General features: G+C 42.6%; 1 long non-coding RNA gene across 1 annotated transcript in view; it reads right to left on the bottom strand.

Annotated features, from left to right (window-relative positions):
* Window positions 1–19497, bottom strand: part of LOC311142797 — a 111841-nt gene that overhangs the window by 50819 nt on the left and 41525 nt on the right. Inside the window, exon 2 of the long non-coding RNA XR_014614386.1 lies at window positions 10929–10992. This is a non-coding gene — a long non-coding RNA (uncharacterized lncRNA). The remainder of the gene's footprint in view (window positions 1–10928; window positions 10993–19497) is intronic.

The raw sequence follows: 19497 nt of genomic DNA, 5'->3' as shown, positions 1-19497 counted from the left end.
CAAAGAGTTATTGGATATTAGAATCCCGTTGTCATCTTCAACCTAGGCTACGGTCCCCTCCTTATTCTAGTAATATGCCATTTAGCAGAGACTTTTATCCAAAACGACTTATAGTCAAGCGTATGTGTGCCCCCCACGGAATAAGGAGGTGAGAGGAGGTCCCTGCTCGTCATGACTTAAGGAAGAGGTGAGAGGGTGCAGTAGGTGAGAGAAAGTCCCTGCTGCTCATGGGTTAAGGAGAAGGTGATAGGGTGCAGTAGGAGGTGCAGGAGCAGAACATTCCTCCCCATGCACAGAAGTAATCACTAAAAATGTGAACTATGTGGCTGCCATCCCAGCGAGGCTTTGAACAGCGCTTAAAAGAATAATAAAGTAATATTAACAAATCGAACCCAGATGGGAAATAAAGCTCTGTCTCTCTCTCTCTCTCTCTCTCTCTCTCTCTCATTCTAGTTCTAGTTCTAGACCAAGCAAGTTATTATCTACAGAAATGTAACTTGCATCCCAAATAGCACCCTATTCCCTTTATCGCAGGGGTGTCAAACTCATTTTGCCCCGGGGGCCGCATTCGGTCTTCGACGTGGTCCAGAGGGACGCACTGAAAATTGGTTATATTTTCTCACTGGGAATGGGTTATATTTCCTCGCCATGAATAAAGTAACCCTCCCTGTATTTTCAATCAATTATTCTGCAAAAGGTGGGTAAGATGTTGTGCAAAATAAAAAAGTTGCGTAAACGGCATTGACAGTGGCTTGCGAAAGTATTCACCCCCGTTGGCATTTTTCCTATTTTTTTGCCTTACAACCTGAAACAAAAAATATATTTTTTGGGGGGGTTTGTATCATTTGATTTAAACAACATGCCTACCACTTTGAAGATGCAAAATAGTTTTTATTGTGAAACAAACAAGAAATAAGACAAAAAACCAGAAAACTTCAGCGTGCATAACTATTCACCCCCCCCCCCAAAGTCAATACCTTGTAGAGCCACCTTTTGCAGCAATTACAGCTGCATGTCTCTTGTGGTGTGTCTCTATAAGCTTGGCACATCTAGCCACTAGGATTTTTGCCCATTCTTCAAGGTAAAACTGCTCCAGCTCCTTCAAGTTGGATGGGTTCCGCTGATGTACAGCAATCTTTAAGTCATACCACAGATTCTCAATTGGATTGTGATCTGGGCTTTGACTAGGCCATTCCAAGACATTGAAATGTTTCCCCTTAAACCACTTGAGTGTTGCTTTAGCAGTATGCTTAGGGTCATTGTCCTGCTGGAAGGTGAACCTCCGTCCCAGTCTCAAATCTCTGGAAGACTGAAACAGGTTTACCTAAAGAATTTCCTTTATTTAGTGCAATCCATCATTCCTTCAATTCTGACCAGTTTCCCAGTCCCTGCCGATGAAAAACATCCCCACAGCATGATGCTGCCACCACCATGCTTCACTGTGTGGATGGTGTTCTCGGGGTGATGAGATGTTTTGGGTTTGCGCCAGACGTAGCATTTTCCTTGATGGCCAAAAAGCTCAATTTTAGTCTCATCTGATCAGAGTACCTTCTTCCATATGTTTGGGGAGTCTCCCACATGCCTTTTGGCGAACACCAAACGTGTTTGCTTATTTTTTTCTTTAAGCAATGGCTTTTTCCAGGCCACTCTTCCGTAAAGCCCAGCTCTGTGGAGTGTATGGCTTAAAGTGGTCCTATGGACAGATACTCCAATCTCCGCTGTGGAGCTTTGCAGCACCTTCAGGGTTATCTTTGGTCTCTTTGTGGCCTCTGATTAATGCCCTCCTTGCCTGGTCCGTGAGTTTTGGTGGGCGGCCCTCTCTTGGCAGGTTTGTTGTGGTGCCATATTCTTTCAATTTTTTTATAATGGATTTAATGGTGCTGCGTGGGATGTTCAAAGTTTCAGTTTTTTTTTTTTATAACCCAACCCTGATCTGTACTTCTCCACAACTTTGTCCCTGACCTGTTTGGAGAGCTCCTTGGTCTTAATGGTGCCGCTTGCTTGGTGGTGCCCCTTGCTTAGTGGTGTTGCAGACTCTGGGGCCTTTCAAAACAGGTGTATATATACTGAGATCATGTGACTGATCATGTGACACTTAGATTGCACACAGGTGGACTTTATTTAACTAATTATGTGACTTCTGAAGGTAATTGGTTGCACCAGATCTTATTTAGGGGCTTCATAGCAAAGGGGGTGAATACATATGCACGCACCACTTTTCCGTTATTTATTTTTTAGAATTTCTTGAAACAAGTAATTTTTTTTCATTTCACTTCACCGATTTGGACTATTTTGTGTATGTCCATTACATGAAATCCAAATAAAAATCAATTTAAATTACAGGTTGTAATGCAACAAAATAGGACAAAGGCCAAGGGAGATGAATACTTTTGCAAGGCATTGTATGTTAGTTTTTCCTCACTACGCCACTGCTTACGAGGTGTGCACCCATGGCTTTTTGGTGTAGGGTACTATCTTCATTTTCCCTGCTTGTACAGTGGGACCTACTGCAGTAATTTATTTGATTAAGCTGTCCCAGGATATTAACGCCAGTGGTATGGATGGTAAGAGCCCCTATATGTGACAGGAGCACTGTACAAATCCTCTTTATGTCTGTAGTGTTTGACCTGACACCATCACTCTTGAGAAGATGCACCAAGATCTGGAGATGGAGAACCATATCCAATTAGTCTTTTGTTTGTAAAAGGATGGGGTAATAGACCATCCAGGCTATCTGTGAGGGCTCTGTTGATATTGTGTGGGGTCAAAACCAAGTGAAGATGAGATAATTAGACTAGCGAAAAGGGGCTCCTCTGAAAATAACTCTATACAGCCACTAAAGGAGAAAAGATACCAAGTATATTACATCCAAGCTGAGAAATACACTCATACCTCCTTCAAATAACAGAGACATTGCAAAACAAATGCCGTCACACACAAACGCGTCCATTAAGGAGAAGCAACCAAGACCAGAGATTTAGCGACATACATGTTCTTGAGTGACCAGTCCTAGCTGGTGTCTGTTTATACCCAGCCTAGTGCTGTGTGGTGCGAGACGTACATGACGGCGTGTTTCGGATTGTGACTGACTGAGCAGACACTGGAGATGACAGGACGCCTCTGGGGGTGAAGGAGGAGGGGGGATCTGTCAGATCATACAAGGTGGGGGCGGTGGTGACACACCCACCTGTCAGAACCTTGCCCGTAGCTGTTTCCCCCCACTCAATCAATAACTACAGGCAGATGAATAGTGAGATGCCAGTGGAAGCTTTGAATAGGTTAGTAGCCTAGAGAGTAATATGTGACCCACCACCTGGATTCAGTCCTATGTAACTATGGGAATTCTGCTTTGAAAGTTGATAAACTTGTAACACCACTTTTGAGAAAATGGCCCGTGAATGTTTTGGTACACCTACTGGAGAGCTCTTCTTTGTCTACACCCATTCAGCATAATTCACACCCTCTTAAGCCTTAGCGCCATCCATCTCTTTAAGGATTCACCTGTGAGGCCATAGGCTAAACAGAGTGAATACGGTAGTGTAGTAAACAACCAAAATGTCAAGACTAAAAGTAGTCAAAGTAGTAGCAAAAAGTAGTAGTAAAAATACACTTTATCTAGTCCTTGGCCTATATCCTAATCTGACTTTGGTGCAGGTCATGTTGTTCTTCACATTACCGTCTCTGGTAAACACACACTATATTAAATAAAATCTAAGTTCATTTGGTACATGTACAGGATACAGAAGGTGTAAACGGTACAGTGAAATTGTTACTTGCATAGTGGGGTCTTTTGTTTAGACATGGAGACAATGAACCATAATCCCAACACATACTACCATGCCCCATGCATGAATCTTAAGGTAGTTAAAGCTAACGAACTAGGTTCAATGTTAGCTAGCTAGCTAACATTAAGCTATAACTAACAATGCAAATGGCATTCTGAGATACGAATAATATTACTACACAGATCATACACATAACGTTAGCTAGCGAGCCAGCCAGCTAACGTTAGCTAGCTAGCTAACAGTATGCTTTAACTTACGATGAAAACGACTTTGACAAAATTAGAAACATATAATATCTGAAAATGTAGCTAGACTCTTACCCATATACATGGATGAACGCTTCTCCCTCTCTGTCATGCTTACCATGGTTGCCCTTAGTCTGAAGATGTAATCTTATACAACAGCCTTCTGTGTACTCTTTTCGACTCTCCACATTTGGCAATAATCTCTCTGCTTCCACCGGGCATTCCACTGATTGAAAAACTTGGTCAACTTCTTCCGTGACAACAACACTGTTGATCACCATTTCTTCACTCATCACTGTCATCAGAAGACTCTACAATGTCTGGTTCAATGAACATGTTTTTACCTAAATCAGGGATTTCCTCATTGTCTGATTCATTTTCAGAGTCAGTGAGAGTCAGCATGGCACGGTCGTCCTCCAGAAAGCAGTCCATCACAACTCTTTACTACTGATCTTTGTCAATAGCGCTATTAACTTCAGGGCAGCAATGCAAGAGTTCTTCATGATATCTTTAAAAAAAAGCAGCGATAGAAGGGATTATCCACACATACTGAGCAGTTCATGTTATAGACAGAAGCATGCTACATGGCAGACCAATCCAAACTAATCTCTTGGCATGTCCAGCCCATACATTATCTCAGCCAATCATGGCAAGCGTGAAGGTTCCTGTATTTTTCAGTTGCTAAACCAACTAGGCTCGTAATTTAACAATTGTATTTGCATTTACAGATGACATAAAACTTAGTTATTAAGGTACATTAAAGTTCACGTTCCAGAAGGCATTTCTACAAAAAAACGCATTTTGATAAAACATTTCAAATGTCTCTCCTGTGAAGTAGTGACGTGCTTCTTGAAACGGGGCACATATGAGAAGAATGCAATTGCTCAATGTATGTAGATAAACTAAACTAAGTGTTTTGATTACTTTCAAATGTAGTAGCAGCTCCATGTAGAATAAACAACATTTTACAATGCCTTCAGAAAGTATTTATACCCCTTGAATTATTCCACATTTTGTTGTGTTACAGACTGAATTCAAATTTGATTAAATAGATTTTTGTTGTCACATAATACCCCATAATGACAAAGTGAAAACATGTTTTTAGAAATGTTTGCACATTTATTGAAAATTAAATACAGAAATATCTCATTTACACCCCTGAGTCAATACATCTTAGAATCACCTTTGACAGTGATTACAGCTGTGAGTCTTTCTGGGTAAGTCTCTAAGAGCTTTGTACACCTGGATTGTACAATATTTGCACATTGTTCTATTTTTACGATATAGCCCATTTTGACTTTGTGGCTGTGGCAACTAGTGGAAACCCTAATTATAAGCTTTACAGATGTAGACTGACTGTAGCTCCAGATTGGAATAGATTAGTTCTGCCCTAGACAATACAGAATGCACTTGTATGAGCTACAAACTAACTTGCAAATCTGACTTGTAGGCTAACTTTAGCTAGCTAGCTAACTAGCTAATGTTAGCTAGCCTGTAGTTAGCTAGCTAACCTTACTCGCTAGCCTTATCATATGATAACATTACATAACTAATATATAGACAATGCACAATAAACTTGTATGAGCTACAACCTAGCTAAGTTGTAATGAGGTAGCTATAACTAGCTAGCTATGCTAACGTTAGCTAACCTGCCTCGCTACCTAACATTAGCAAGCCTGCCTTGTTAGCTAACGTCATAGCTAGCCTGCCTCGTTTATCAAAAGATAGCTAGCTACCTACATAACCAGCAATAAAGTTATCTAAAAATTCCAGAAAATGATGTCATCGCTTTAGAAGCTTCTTAGGCTAATTGACATCATTTGAGTCAATTGGAGGTGTACCTGTGGATGTATTTCAAGGCCTACCTTCAAACTCAGTGCCTCTTTGCTTGACATCATGGGAAAATCTAAAGAAATCAGCCAAGACCTCAGAAAAGAAAATTGTAGACCTCCACATGTCTGGTTCATCCTTGGGAGCAATTTCCAAACGCCTGAAGGTACCACGTTCATCTGTACAAACAATAGTACGCAAGTATAAACACCATGGGACCACGCAGCCATCATACCACTCAGGAAGGAGACGCGTTCTGTCTCCTAGAGATGAACGTACTTTGGTGCGAAAGTGCAAATCAATCCCAGAACAATAGCAAAGGACCTTGTGAAGATGCTGGAGGAAACAGGTACAAACGTATCTATATCCACAGTAAAACGAATCCTATATCGACATAACATGAAAGGCCGCTCAGCAAGGAAGAAGTCACTGCTCCAAAACCACCATAAAAAAGCCAGACTACGGTTTGCAACTGCATATGGGGACAAAGATCGTAATTTTTGGAGAAATGTCCTCTGGTCTGATGAAGCAAAAATAGAACTGTTTTGCCATAATGACCATCGTTATGTTTGGAGGAAAAAGGGGGTAGCATGTCAGAAGAAGAACACCATCCCAACCGTGAAGCACGGGGGTGGCAGCATCATGCTGTGGGGGTGCTTTGCTGCAGGAGGGACTGGTGCACTTCACAAAATAGATGGCATCATGAGGAAGGAAAATTATGTGGATATATTGAAGCAACATCTCAAGACATCAGTCAGAAAGTTAAAGCTTGGTTCGCAAATGGGTCTTCCAAATGGACAATGACCCCAAGCATACTTCCAAAGTTGAGGCAAAATGGCTTAAGGACAACAAAGTCAAGGGATTGGAGTGGCCATCACAAAGCCCTGACCTCAATCCTATAGAATATTTGTGGGCAGAACTGAAAAAGCGTGTGCGAGCAAGGAGGCCTACAAATCTGACTCAGTTACACCAGCTCTGTCAGGAGGAATGGGCCAAAATTCACCCAACTTATTGTGGGAAGCTTGTGGAAGGCTACCCGAAACGTTTGACCCAAGTTAAACAATTTAAAGGCAATGCTACCAAATACTAATTGAGTGTATGTAAACTTCTGACCCACAGGGAATGTGATGAAAGAAATAAAAGCTGAAATAAATAATTCTCTCTACTATTATTCTGACATTTCACATTCTTAAAATAAAGTGGCGATCCTAACTGACCTGAGACAGGGAATCTTTACTAAGATTAAATGTCCGGAATTGTGAAAAACTGAGTTTAAATGAATTTGGCTAAGGTGTATGTAAACTTCCGACTTCAACTGTATGAAGTTTGTATGTGAAAACTATTTCTAAGATGCTTACTTTAACTTTTTCCGAACTCACTTCACGCACGCATAAGAATAGAGGGAGACTTGCACTGCTGGTTCTGGCACATACAACTACACCACTGCAGTTGATGTAGCCTACGTCGGCTGATTTAGCCTCGTAAGCTAATTGCAGAATGTGACAACAGAATGAAGCAAATCGTACAATCTGGCCAGTTTGATATCAAGATTTTAGTTTGGTAACATCGCACAGTGTGAGACGTAGTAATCGTAGAAGACTGAATCCGACCTACAGTGCGGGAAGGCCTTAAGTCAAAATAATTTGTTCCCTCCAGGATGTGGATGGATCAAGGTGCATTGTCATAGGTCGATATTAAACAGGGGTGCACTGTGAAAAGCAGGGGCGCAACTTTGGTTTTAGAAGTGGGGGGGGCATTATTCTAAATGTTTTATTCAGTCGGATAAACACTCCAAATTGCTTACCGGACCGCTTGGAGGCGTTCGCATGGTCCTAAAGCACACCGTTGCCTCATTTTGTATCTCATGCCAATGATAAAACTGTGGGGGATAAAAATGCAATTTCAGAATGTGGGTGGGACATGTCCCCCCCCCCCGTCCCCAGTGATAGTTGCACCCCTTGTGAAAAGTGTATGTTAAATCGGGCAACGGTCAAGGCACTGGGCTGGGCTGGAATGAAAAGGAGTCGAGAACGTTTAATCAGCCTGTGTCCAGACTCTCAATAAAGGACTTAATGAAAGTCTGTCTGGAATTAAATCACTGGAACAAGCACAATTTAGTTTTCCCTGTGTGTTGTGTTGATATATCAGATGGTGTAATAGAAAACCTTTGGGGAATACAGTATATGATTTCTACATGAGTGTCATTCAGTTTCAGTACATGTAAAAAATTTCTGTGAGCTGTTTATGGACTTACAAAAAAACAAATACTGTACCTGTGAACCGCCCTTAAATAGATTCAAACAATGCAATCATCCTAATAATTTCATCGACAGATTCTACCTGAGTTTCTCCCGCTCCCTGAACTCCCTCTGTCTGTATCTGATAAGTTATTTCTCTATCGTTCTATCATTCTCTCTCTCCCTCTTTCCCTCTCTCTGTTTGTTAGTGCCGCTGCGTTCCTTGCTGCAGTGCAGTCTGATTGGCTGAATGCCTGTCTCGAACCATTCGAACACTGGCTGGCTGAGAGGTGCTATTGGCTGCTGCTGTCCCCCCTGGTTGGGTTGGGGTGGTCTGGTCTGGCGGGAGGGCGGGTGGGTGGTTCAGCGGGAGGGCAGGCTGGTGGTTGAGATGGGGCTGTGCCCCTTTGTTCGTGCCCAGGCAGTGGAGGGCACTCTGGGCTGCCGGGGTAAGAGAGCTCCAAGCAACAGGGAAGGACATGCCCAACCGTTGCTCTGGCTCTGGCTCAGACCGTTCCAGTACCAGATAGACGAATCACAAAGTAATAGGATCATCACTAACATCAATCTAGGTCTGACATAGCCAGGAGGAGGGGGAAGGGGAGGAGGATGAGGAGGAGGAGGAGGAGGAGGAGGAGGAGAGGGGTACTATGATTTGGCTGAGTCATGATCTTTCTCACTACATCTTCACTTTCTCAAACCTTCTCAGCCGACATACTCTATCTAAGTCTTGTGCATCTTTTTGAGACACATTCTTTCCATATATCAATTTGAGGCTCTGTTCATTCTTCAGAAGGTATGTGTCACTGGTGCTGTGGTCCATCATCTGTGGTGTACACACACACAGATTTATGATGCTGCAGTGTGGCCTTTATGGAATTCAAGGACCTCAGCCACCCGAGCCGCGGCCTGTTCACGCTGCTACTGTCTAGAAGGCGGAGAAAGTACAGGTGCATCAAAGCTGGGACCGAGAAACTGATGAACAGCTTCTATCTCCAGGCCATCAGACTGTTAATCAGTCATCACTAGCCGGCCTCCGCCCAGTAAAATGCTCTGAGCCTTAGTCACTGTTACTAGCCGGTACTCTACCCTGCACCTTAGAGACTGCTGCCCTAGAATCATTGAACACTGGTCACATTAATAATGTTTACATACTGTTTTTCCCACTTTATAGTACATACTATATTTTAGTCATGGCTCATCCTATATAACTACTGCTGTACACACCTTTTCTATTCATGTACTGTTCATACCGTCTATACACACCATTATATACTGTATACAGTACCAGTCAAAAGTTTGGACAAACCTACTAATTCAAGGGTTTTTCTTTATTTTTACTATTTTCTACATTGTAGAATAATAGTGAAGACATCAAAACTATGAAATAACACATATGGAATCATGTAGTAACCAAAAAAAGTGTTTAAAAAAATCAAAATATATTTTATATTTGAGATTCTTCAAAGTAGCCACCCTTTGCCTTGATGACAGCTTTGCACTCTCTTGGCATTCTCTCAAACAGCTTCATGAGGTAGTCACCTGGAATGCATTTCAATTAACAGGTGTGCTTTGTTAAAAGTTAATTTGTGGAATTTCTTTCATTCTTAATGCGTTTGAGCCAATCTGTTGTGTTTTGACAAGGTAGTGTTGGTATACAGAAGATAGCCCTATTTGGTAAAAGACCAAGTCCATATGATGGCAAGAAAAGCTCATATAAACAAAGAAAAACAACAGTCCATTACTTGAAGACATGAAGGTCAGTCAATACGGACAATTTCAAGAACTTTGAAAGTTTCTTCAAGTGCAGTCGCAAAAACCATCAAGCACTATGATGAAACTGGCTCTCATGAGGACTGCGACAGGAATGGAAGACCCAGAGTAAACTCTGCTGCAGAGGATAAGTTCATTAGAGTTACCAGCCTCAGAAATAGGCAACTAACTGCACCTCAGATTGCAGTCCAAATAAATGCTTCACAGAGTTCAAGTAACAGACACATCTCAACATCAACTGTTCAGAGGAGAATGCGTGAATCAGGCCTTCAAGGTCGAATTGCTGCAAAGAAACCACTATTAAAGGACACCAATAATAAGAAGAAACTTGCTTGGGCCAAGAAACACAAGCAATGGACATTAGACCGGTGGAAATACATTTATATTTATATTCCGGACTCTGACATTGCTCACTCTGATATTGCTCATTCTGATATTTCTTATTTTTTTACTTTTTGGATTATGTGTGTATTGTTTTTTGTATTGCTAGGTATTACTGCACTGTTGGAGCTAGAAACACAAGCATTTTGCACCTGTGATATAATCTGCCAATCTGTGTACGTGACCAATAAACTTTGATTTGATTTGATTTTATGTGGTTAGGTGAATCAGAGCTCTGACTGAAGAGGGCTGGCATGCGGCTGATTCCGAGAACATGTGTGTGTGCGTGTGTGTGTTTGTGTTTGATGTGTGTGTGTGTTTGTGTTTGTGTCGGTGTGTGTGTGTGCGTGTGTGTGTGTGCGCGAGCGTATGTGTGCCATAAAACCGCTCCAAACGGCTTTTTGTTATTTTACAATTTCCTCCCTCACTCACATCTCGGGGCGTTCAAGATTCTGCTGCATCATGTGTTGAGTAGGGAGGGGATGGGAGGATGGGGAGGGGGGTGTAGAACCTGATGGGATATTTTTTAACAGCTGCTGCTAGTGCTGAATGCAGCCCAGTGGATCACTGCTGCAGGAGATGGGCGTGTGACTGACACCTGCAGACCAGGCCTGGTAGTGAATCTGAGTTGATTACATTACACAGCCCATAAGGAATAACAGAGTGAGAACACTTACCATAAAGACCATTGACGATTGACTATCTCCATTTCCTCATTAAGACAAAGATTGACTCAGCCACCTGCAGAGCACAAAACAAAGAGGGGAAGTCAGAGGTCAGAGGAGGTCAAATACTAGGTGTTGTATGAGTAGATTTTTTTTTCACAGAAATGTGATTTACGTGCAAGAATTGCACTGCAGTAAAAGATATCCACAACAAAAAGAGAGTCATGATATAGACATACCATCAGACATACAAATTCATTTAAAACAAAATGACCACTTAATGACCCCCCCCCCCCCCCCCTTAAAATAATATGTATTACACATCCCCTTGATCATCATTACACTTAATGAACATTACATATAATATGTTATTTCACATCCCTGTAATCTCAATGTCCACGATTCCTGTACATTGTTACTTCAGACAGTAGAGACTTCCAATAGATCTAGTGTTGAAGTGGGTGCTACAGGGGGGTGCAAAGGTGAGTCTAGACCCCCATCTGAAGAACAATGTCCACTCTAAATTCCAAGCATCTGCCTCTAACCCTAGGAAGCTCTTTGCCACCTTCTCCTCCCTGCTGAATCCTCCTCCCCCTCCCCCCCCCTCTCCTCCCTCTCTGTGGATGACTTCGTCAACCATTTTGAAAAGAAGGTTGACGACATCCGATCCTCGTTTGTTAAGTCAAATGACACTGCTGGTCCTGCTCACACTGCCCTACCCTATGCTTTGACTTCTTTCTCCCCTCTCTCTCCAGATGAAATCTTGCGACTTGTGACGGCCGGCCGCCCAACAACCTGCCCGCTTGACCCTATCCCCTCCTCTCTTCTCCAGACCATTTCCGGAGACCTTCTCCCTTACCTCACCTCGCTCATCAACTCATCCTTGACCACTGGCTATGTCCCTTCCGTCTTCAAGAGAGCGAGAGTTGCACCCCTTCTCAAAAAACCTACACTCATCCCTCCGATGTCAACAACTACAGACCAGTATCCCTTATTTCTTTTTTCTCCAAAACTCTTGAGCGTGCCTCTATAGCCAACTCTCCTGCTATCTCTCTCAGAATTTCCTTCTTGATCCAAACCAGTCAGGTTTCAAGACTGGTCATTCAACTGAGACTGCTCTTCTCTGTGTCACGGAGGCTCTCCGCACTGCTAAAGCTAACTCTCTCTCCTCTGCTCTTGTCCTTCTAGACCTGTCTGCTGCCTTTGATACTGTGAACCATCAGATCCTCCTCGCCACCCTCTCCGAGTTGGGCATCTCCGGCGTGGCTCACTCTTGGATTGCATCCTACCTGACAGGTCGCTCCTACCAAGTGGCGTGGCGAGAATCTGTCTCCGCACCACGTGCTCTCACTACTGGTGTCCCCCAGGGCTCAGTTCTAGGCCCTCTCCTATTCTCGCTATACACCAAGTCACTTGGCTCTGTCATATCCTCACATGGCCTCTCCTATCATTGCTACGCAGATGACACACAACTAATCTTCTCCTTTCCCCCTTCTGATAACAAGGTGGCGAATCGCATCTCTGCATGTCTGGCAGACATATCAGTGTGGATGACGGATCACCACCTCAAACTGAACCTCGGCAAGACGGAGCTGTTCTTCCTCCCGGGGAAGGACTGCCCGTTCCATGATCTCGCCATCACGGTTGACAACTCTGTTGTGTCCTCCTCCCAGAGTGCAAAGAGCCTTAGCGTGACCCTGGACAACACCCTGTCGTTCTCCGCTAACATCAAGGCGGTGACCCGATCCTGTAGGTCCATGCTCTACAACATTCGGAGAGTACGACCCTGCCTTACACAGGAAGTGGCACAAGTCCTAATCCAGGCACTTGTCATCTCCCGTCTGGATTACTGCAACTCGCTGTTGGCTGAGCTCCCTGCCTGTGCCATAAAACCCCTACAACTCATCCAGAATGCCGCAGCCCGTCTGGTGTTCAACCTTCCCAAGTTCTCTCACGTCACCCCGCTCCTCCGCACACTCCACTCGCATCTGCTACAAGACCATGGTGCTTGCCTACGGAGCTGTGAGGGGAACGGCACCTCCGTACCTTCAGGCTCTGATCAGTCCCTACACCCAAACGAGGGCATTGCGTTCATCCACCTCTGGCCTGCTGGCCCCCCTACCTCTGCGGAAGCACAGTTCCCGCTCAGCCCAGTCAAAACTGTTCGCTGCTCTGGCACCCAAATGGTGGAACAAGCTCCCTCACGATGCCAGGACAGTGGAGTCACTCACCACCTTCTGTAGACACTTGAAACCCCACCTCTTTAAGGAATACCTGGGATAGGATAAAGTAATCCTTCTACCCCCCCACCCCTTTACACCACCCAAAAAAAAGTTATAAGGTGAATGCACCATTTTGTAAGTCGCTCTGGATATGAGCGTCTGCTAAATGACGTAAATGTAAATGTAAAAATGAAGAACATATTCAAGCATAGGCCTACACAATCAAAATAACACAAGTATAAGCAGAGCTATAGTATAATGTCTGTTTACTTCAAGGTTACCTTATCTAGAATACTTATAGTATAATGTATGTTTACTGCAGGGCTAGCTGGTTTAGAATCCTGCTCAGACCACAGTCTGCAGTTGACGTAGCATGACCTGAAGGTGTATACAGTGCCTTCAGAAAGTATTCATACCCCTTGACTAATTCCACATGTTGTTGTGTTACAGCCTGAATTCAAAACGGATTAAACATATATTTTTGGTCACCCATCTACACACAATACCCCATAATAACAAAGTGAAAACATGTTTTTAGAAAATTTTGGAAATGTATTGATAATGAAATACAGAAATATCTTATTTACATAAGTATTCATGCCCCTTTGCTACGACACTCCAAATTGTGCTCAGATGCATACAATTTCCTTGGATCATCCTTGAGATGTCATTACAATTTCAACGAAGTCCAACTGTGGCCAATTCAATTGTTTGGAAATGATTTAGAAAGCAACACACCTGTCTATATAAGATCCCACAGTTGACAGTGCATGTCAGAACAGAAACTATACCATGAAGTCCAAGGAACTGGCCGTAGCGCTTCGAGATATAATTGTGATGAGGCATATATCTGGGGAAGGGTATGAAACAATTTCTAGAGTGTTGAAAGTTTTCAAGAGCACAGTGTTCTCCATCACCGGGAAATATAAAAAATATGGAACTACCCAGACTCTCTCTAGAGCTGTCCGTCCGACCAAACTGAGCAACCGGTAAGAAGGACCTTGGTCAGGAAGATGACCAAGAACCCAATGACAACTCTGACAAAACTACAGAGTTCCTTGGCTAGATCGGAGAACCTTCCAGAAGGACAACAGTCTCTACAGCACTTGACCAATCTGGGATTTTTGGGAGAGTGGCCAGACGGAAGCCATTACTGACAAATATGGAATTGTTTTAAGAAGGAAGGAATGGAAGACCCAGAGTTACCTCTGCTGCAGAGGATAAGTTCATTAGAGTTACCAGCCTCATAAATTGCAGCCGAAATAAATGCTTCACGGAGTTCAAGTCACAGACACATCTCAACATCAACTGTTCAGAGGGGACTGTGTGAATCAGGCCTTCATGGTTGAATTGCTGCAAAGAAACCACTACTAAAGGACACCTATAAGAAGAAGAGACCTGCTTGGGCCAAGAAACACGAGCAATGGACATTAGACTGGTGGAAATCTGTCCTTTGGTCTGGAGTCCAAATTGTAGATTTTTGGTTCCAACCGCCGTGTCTTTGTTCCCACCGTAAAGCATGGAGGAGGAGGTGTTATGGTGTGGGGGTGCTTTGCTGGTGACACTGTCTGTGATTTATTTAGAATTCAAGGCACACTTAACCAGCATGGCTACCACAGCATTCTACAGCGATAAGCAATCCCATCTGGTTTGGGCTTAGTGGGACTATCATTTGTTTTTCAACAGGACAATGACCCAACACACCTCCAGGCTGTGTAAGGGCTATTTTACCAAGAAGGAGAGTGCTGCAGTGCTGCATCAAATTACCTGGCCTCCACAATCCCCCGACCTCAACCCAATTGAGATGTTTTAGGATGAGTCGGACGGCAGAGTGAAGGAAAAGCAGCCAACAAGTGCTAGGCAAATGTGGGAACTCCTTCAAGACTGTTGGAAAAGCATTCCAGGTGAAGCTGGTTGAGAGAATGCCAAGAGATTGCAAAGCTGTCATCAAGGCAAAGGGTGGCTATTTGAAGAATCTCAAATATAAAATATATTTTGATTTGTTTAACACTTTTTTGGTTACTACATGATTCCATATGTGTTATTTCATAGTTTTGATGTCTTCACTATTATTCTACAATGTAGAAAATAGTAAAAATAAAGAAAAACCCTTGAATGAGTATGTGTGTCCAAGCTTTTGACTGGTACTGTACGATTCCGTGAGAGTCTCACCTTTCCACAGAGGGGTCATATTGGTGTTTAGCCTGTTCGGCGAGTCCCCAAGTCCCCAAGACGCTTGTGGGGATCATTTGTCATAATAGTTTGTAGGACCAACCGTTCGGACGCTGCAGACGATTTTGTGAGAAGACTGATTTCGGGATGTCTCACTGTCTGACAAACACCGCTCACTGATGTAAATACATCAGGGGGTGGTTCTTATGACATTGCCAGCAGAAAGATTTGAGGCGGTGGGGAGGGGGTACCCCCCCAAACTTGCCGGGCCCAAAACAACCGCTCACAGTTTAACAGAGAATATCCCTAAATCCAGTTGTGCAAAGCTGATACATTATTATTATTATTTTTTGTCATTTTAGCAGACGTTCTTATCCAGAGCGACTTACAGTTAGTGAGTGCATACATTTTTCATACTGGCCCCCCGTGGGAATCGAACCCACAACCCTGGCGTTGCAAGCGCCATGCTCTACCAACTGAGCTACAGGAGGCGACATACCCAAGATGTATTTCAATTTCAATGAATGTGCTACAATTTCAAAAAACATGTTTTCACTTGGGGGGTATTGTGTGTAGATGGGTGAGAGACAAAAAAAACATCAATTTTGAATTCAGGCTGTTACACAACAAATTGTGGAATAAGTCAAGGGGTATGAATACTTTCTGAAGGCACTGTATATATATATATATATTAGTGCAGTATACCCCCCCCCCACCCCCCCTCCCAGTTATGGCGACTAGGCCTGTGTTCATAAAGCTTCTCAGAGTAGGAGTGCTGATCTAGGATAACAGTCCATAGTTATCAAGTGTCTCAAAATGACTCCTAGGTATCGCACTAAAAGTATGACTGTGACCTAATTTACTCACCGCTCAGAGTAGGACATAACAGGTAGTTACCAAACGTCTCTCCCCTACCCTCAGCGATGAGTAGAAGTTACTTATCAGTTGATCTCAGCACATTTTTACGACATGAGAAAAAGTGCACACTGAATGGATTCCACATTTCCAAAAACAAGACTGATACATTTAAGCAACATTAATATCAAACCAATTATAGGCCTATCGACATAGCGTTATGTTTGTTTTGTAGGCTATTAAATATGTCTTGTTTTTATTGTTATATTGAAATGTAATCATCATAAAATATAATCATAATTGTGTCTGACAATTTTAACATTGGTTATTAGGCCTATTTAGGTTATGTAATACTCCCAGGCACACCGGCGCATGAAAGGTTGGCACTGTGGTGAGAAATAGGTTAATCTTACTCACCCAATTAGTTTGAGAGAACATTATGAACAGCTGTCTCACATTACCCTCTTTACATAGAACTACCAATCCCTTTTCGGTTTCTAGCTTTTTAACCACAACATGTCATATTATGCGGCATTCAAGGCAATAAAAAGACAACCGAACTGGCAGGAGGATGCAAGTCTCTTACTCTAAGAGCAAGTAGAGAAATACAAAAGTATTATCAACGGCAAATGTAGTCCTACATTGACCAGCCACCAAGAAAGGTGCGTGGAGGGCCATCTCCGAATCAATAAACAGCAGATTACATTTTTCCGTAAGAACTCCTGGAGAATGTGAAATACGCTGGTACACCATCCTATCAAAATGTTGGTTGGAGATTGCCAACTTCTGCAGAGAAACTGAAAAAACAGGTAGGCTTAAGTTCAGTTGCTGTGTTATGTACACTGTATAGTAGACTATTTTGTTGTCTAACAGGTATTCTCTGCATTCAGGAGGTGGCCCTCCACCTAAACCCCTCAGTGCCATAGCTGAATGTGTGTTTAACTACCTGGGGTGCTCAAATGTGACCATCTCGGGCAATTGGAGAGGGCCAAGATGCTGAACGTTTGAGGGTCACCGAGCAACACAATAAGTAGGATTTAAGTTTATTGTTGAATTTCAAACACTTTTATTCTCATGCTATTTTGATTAACAAATTATACTTTTTATTGGACATAAGTAAGCTAAACTGAAAACAATAATTATTTTGTTGCAGCACATCTCTGGCTCCAGCGTCTGGCACAGTGTCTGAGGGGACCTCCAACTCACTGTTGCTGCAGGACGCCCCATCAACCAGCAGCTCCCCAGAAGGTCTGGTTCCAAAAACCATGAAGAAGACATTGCTCAGCTGCAACAGGAGAAAACTTAAAATAAAAGTTTGGTGTTTGCAGGAGGAATATTACTCTATAACATTAAAAAAGCTTAAGAAATACTATGGTGTGTTTATTTGTTCACAGTAATCTAGCCTGTACTTAATAATAATAATATGCCATTTAGCAGACGCTTTTATCCAAAGCGACTTACAGTCATGTGTGCATACGGGTGGTCCCGGGGATCGAACCCACTACCCTGGCGTTACAAGCACCATGCTCTACCAATTGAGCTACAGAGGACCACAATGTGGCACACCTGTACTATCTGTACTATGCTCTCCAATTCCATAATGTTTATCTGTAGCTAAATCAGCGTTTCCCAAATTTGGTCCTCGGGACCCCAAGGGGTGCATGTTTTATTTTGTGCCCTAACACTACACAGCTGATTCAAATGATCAAAGTTTGATGATTACTTGATTATTTGAATCAGTGTAGTGCTAGGGCAAAAACTAAAATGTACACCCCTTGGTGTGGGAAACCCTGAGCTAGATATTGGGTTCTGCGAGATCATTCTGCTGACACAGCACCAAAATATCACTGTCGTCACTGTCATCCTCGTCAGTTTCTGGGTTTCCATCATTGGGAGGTAGAGTGATCAGTCGTAGTTTGTAGACATTATTATGCAACCTGGTCTCAGAGCATTTCAGATTATTCTGTTCATAAATCCGCAATACTCAATTTAGTATGATATGTTTCGAATTGCAATTTGTACAATATATACGAACTTCAATGCGTGCAATATGTTACGAATTTGAAAAACGTATGATATGTTACGAATTCCAATTTGTTGTGCCTAACGTTAGCTAGGTGGCTAATGCTAATGTTAGCTAGCTGGTTAGGGTTAAAGGTTAAAGGGTTAAGGTTAGGGTTAGGGGAAGGGTTAGCTTACATTCTAAGTAGTTGCAAAGTTGCTAAAAAGTAGGAAGTAGTAGTTGCTAATTAGCTAAAATTGTCCATGATGAGATTCGAATACACAACCTAAGGATTGCTAGACATTCGCGTTATACGCTCACCCATCCATCTATCCATCCCGACCAACCACCCTTCTTTAGTTTTTGCCTTAACCTCTAAAATTCTAAGCCTACTAAGCTAACATACGGAATTGTTTTAAGATGGTCATAACATGGATTATTTAGCTATTTGATTTTGAATTTTAGGACCCCTGTAGGTATGAACAAAAAATGATGTACACATTTTTTGATAAAATATTACATTTTCCCGTTACTACTATAGCCCATAGAAACGCATTGAATAACACATTCATAAATGACAAAATAGACAGTCGAAAAATTTATCATAAGGAATACGGTTTTGAAGTGTCTTTCCTATATCTAGGAGATATAAGAAAGCTAAGGAAATATTTTTGTTTTTTGGACACATATTTAACCCCTTTTATTTGTTGGCACAAAACTACCTCCATACTTCCATACATTTTTTAAAACCAGTACCGGTTACCTTCAGACGAGTCCTGTGACTCTTGTGGGGGTCGTAGAGCAAACGGATAATCTCCCATTTCCATAGTGGAGTCATATTAGTTTGTAGCCCAAACGGTTCGGACGCTACAGACAGAAGTTGTCACATCGGCGGTACTGACTTCAGACGAGTCCCGTGGGGGTCGTAGAACAAAATGGAGAACACCATCATGTTTGTGAGATTCTCATCCTTGCATAGAGCGATCATATTAGTTACTAAAACCGTTAGCCAAACTGATTTTCGGGATGTCTCATGGTCTGACAAACACCGCTGTAGCTCGGCCACTTTCCCCGCAGATGCGGAAGGCCAACATAGGCGGATGCTTTGGCTTGATATATCTCTCGCTTAACTGATGGATTTTGATGGGGATGTTTTCATTATGTTACTTAGATTGACACACAGGTGCATCAATAAACTCTTAAGGATTGCCTTAAGTAAACTTCTGTGTTATGTAACCATATCATACTAATTTGAATGTCCCGGATTTACATTTACTATGTTACGTATAGTCTCTGAGGCCAGGCTGTATTATGCAGCAGACCATCCTCC

Source organism: Coregonus lavaretus (genome assembly GCF_964263955.1).
Source record: "Coregonus lavaretus genome assembly, chromosome: 15".
Classification (NCBI taxonomy): Eukaryota; Metazoa; Chordata; class Actinopteri; order Salmoniformes; family Salmonidae; genus Coregonus; species Coregonus lavaretus.
The sequence above is the reverse complement of the archived record's forward strand: the minus strand, read 5'-3'. Positions and strand labels throughout refer to the sequence as shown.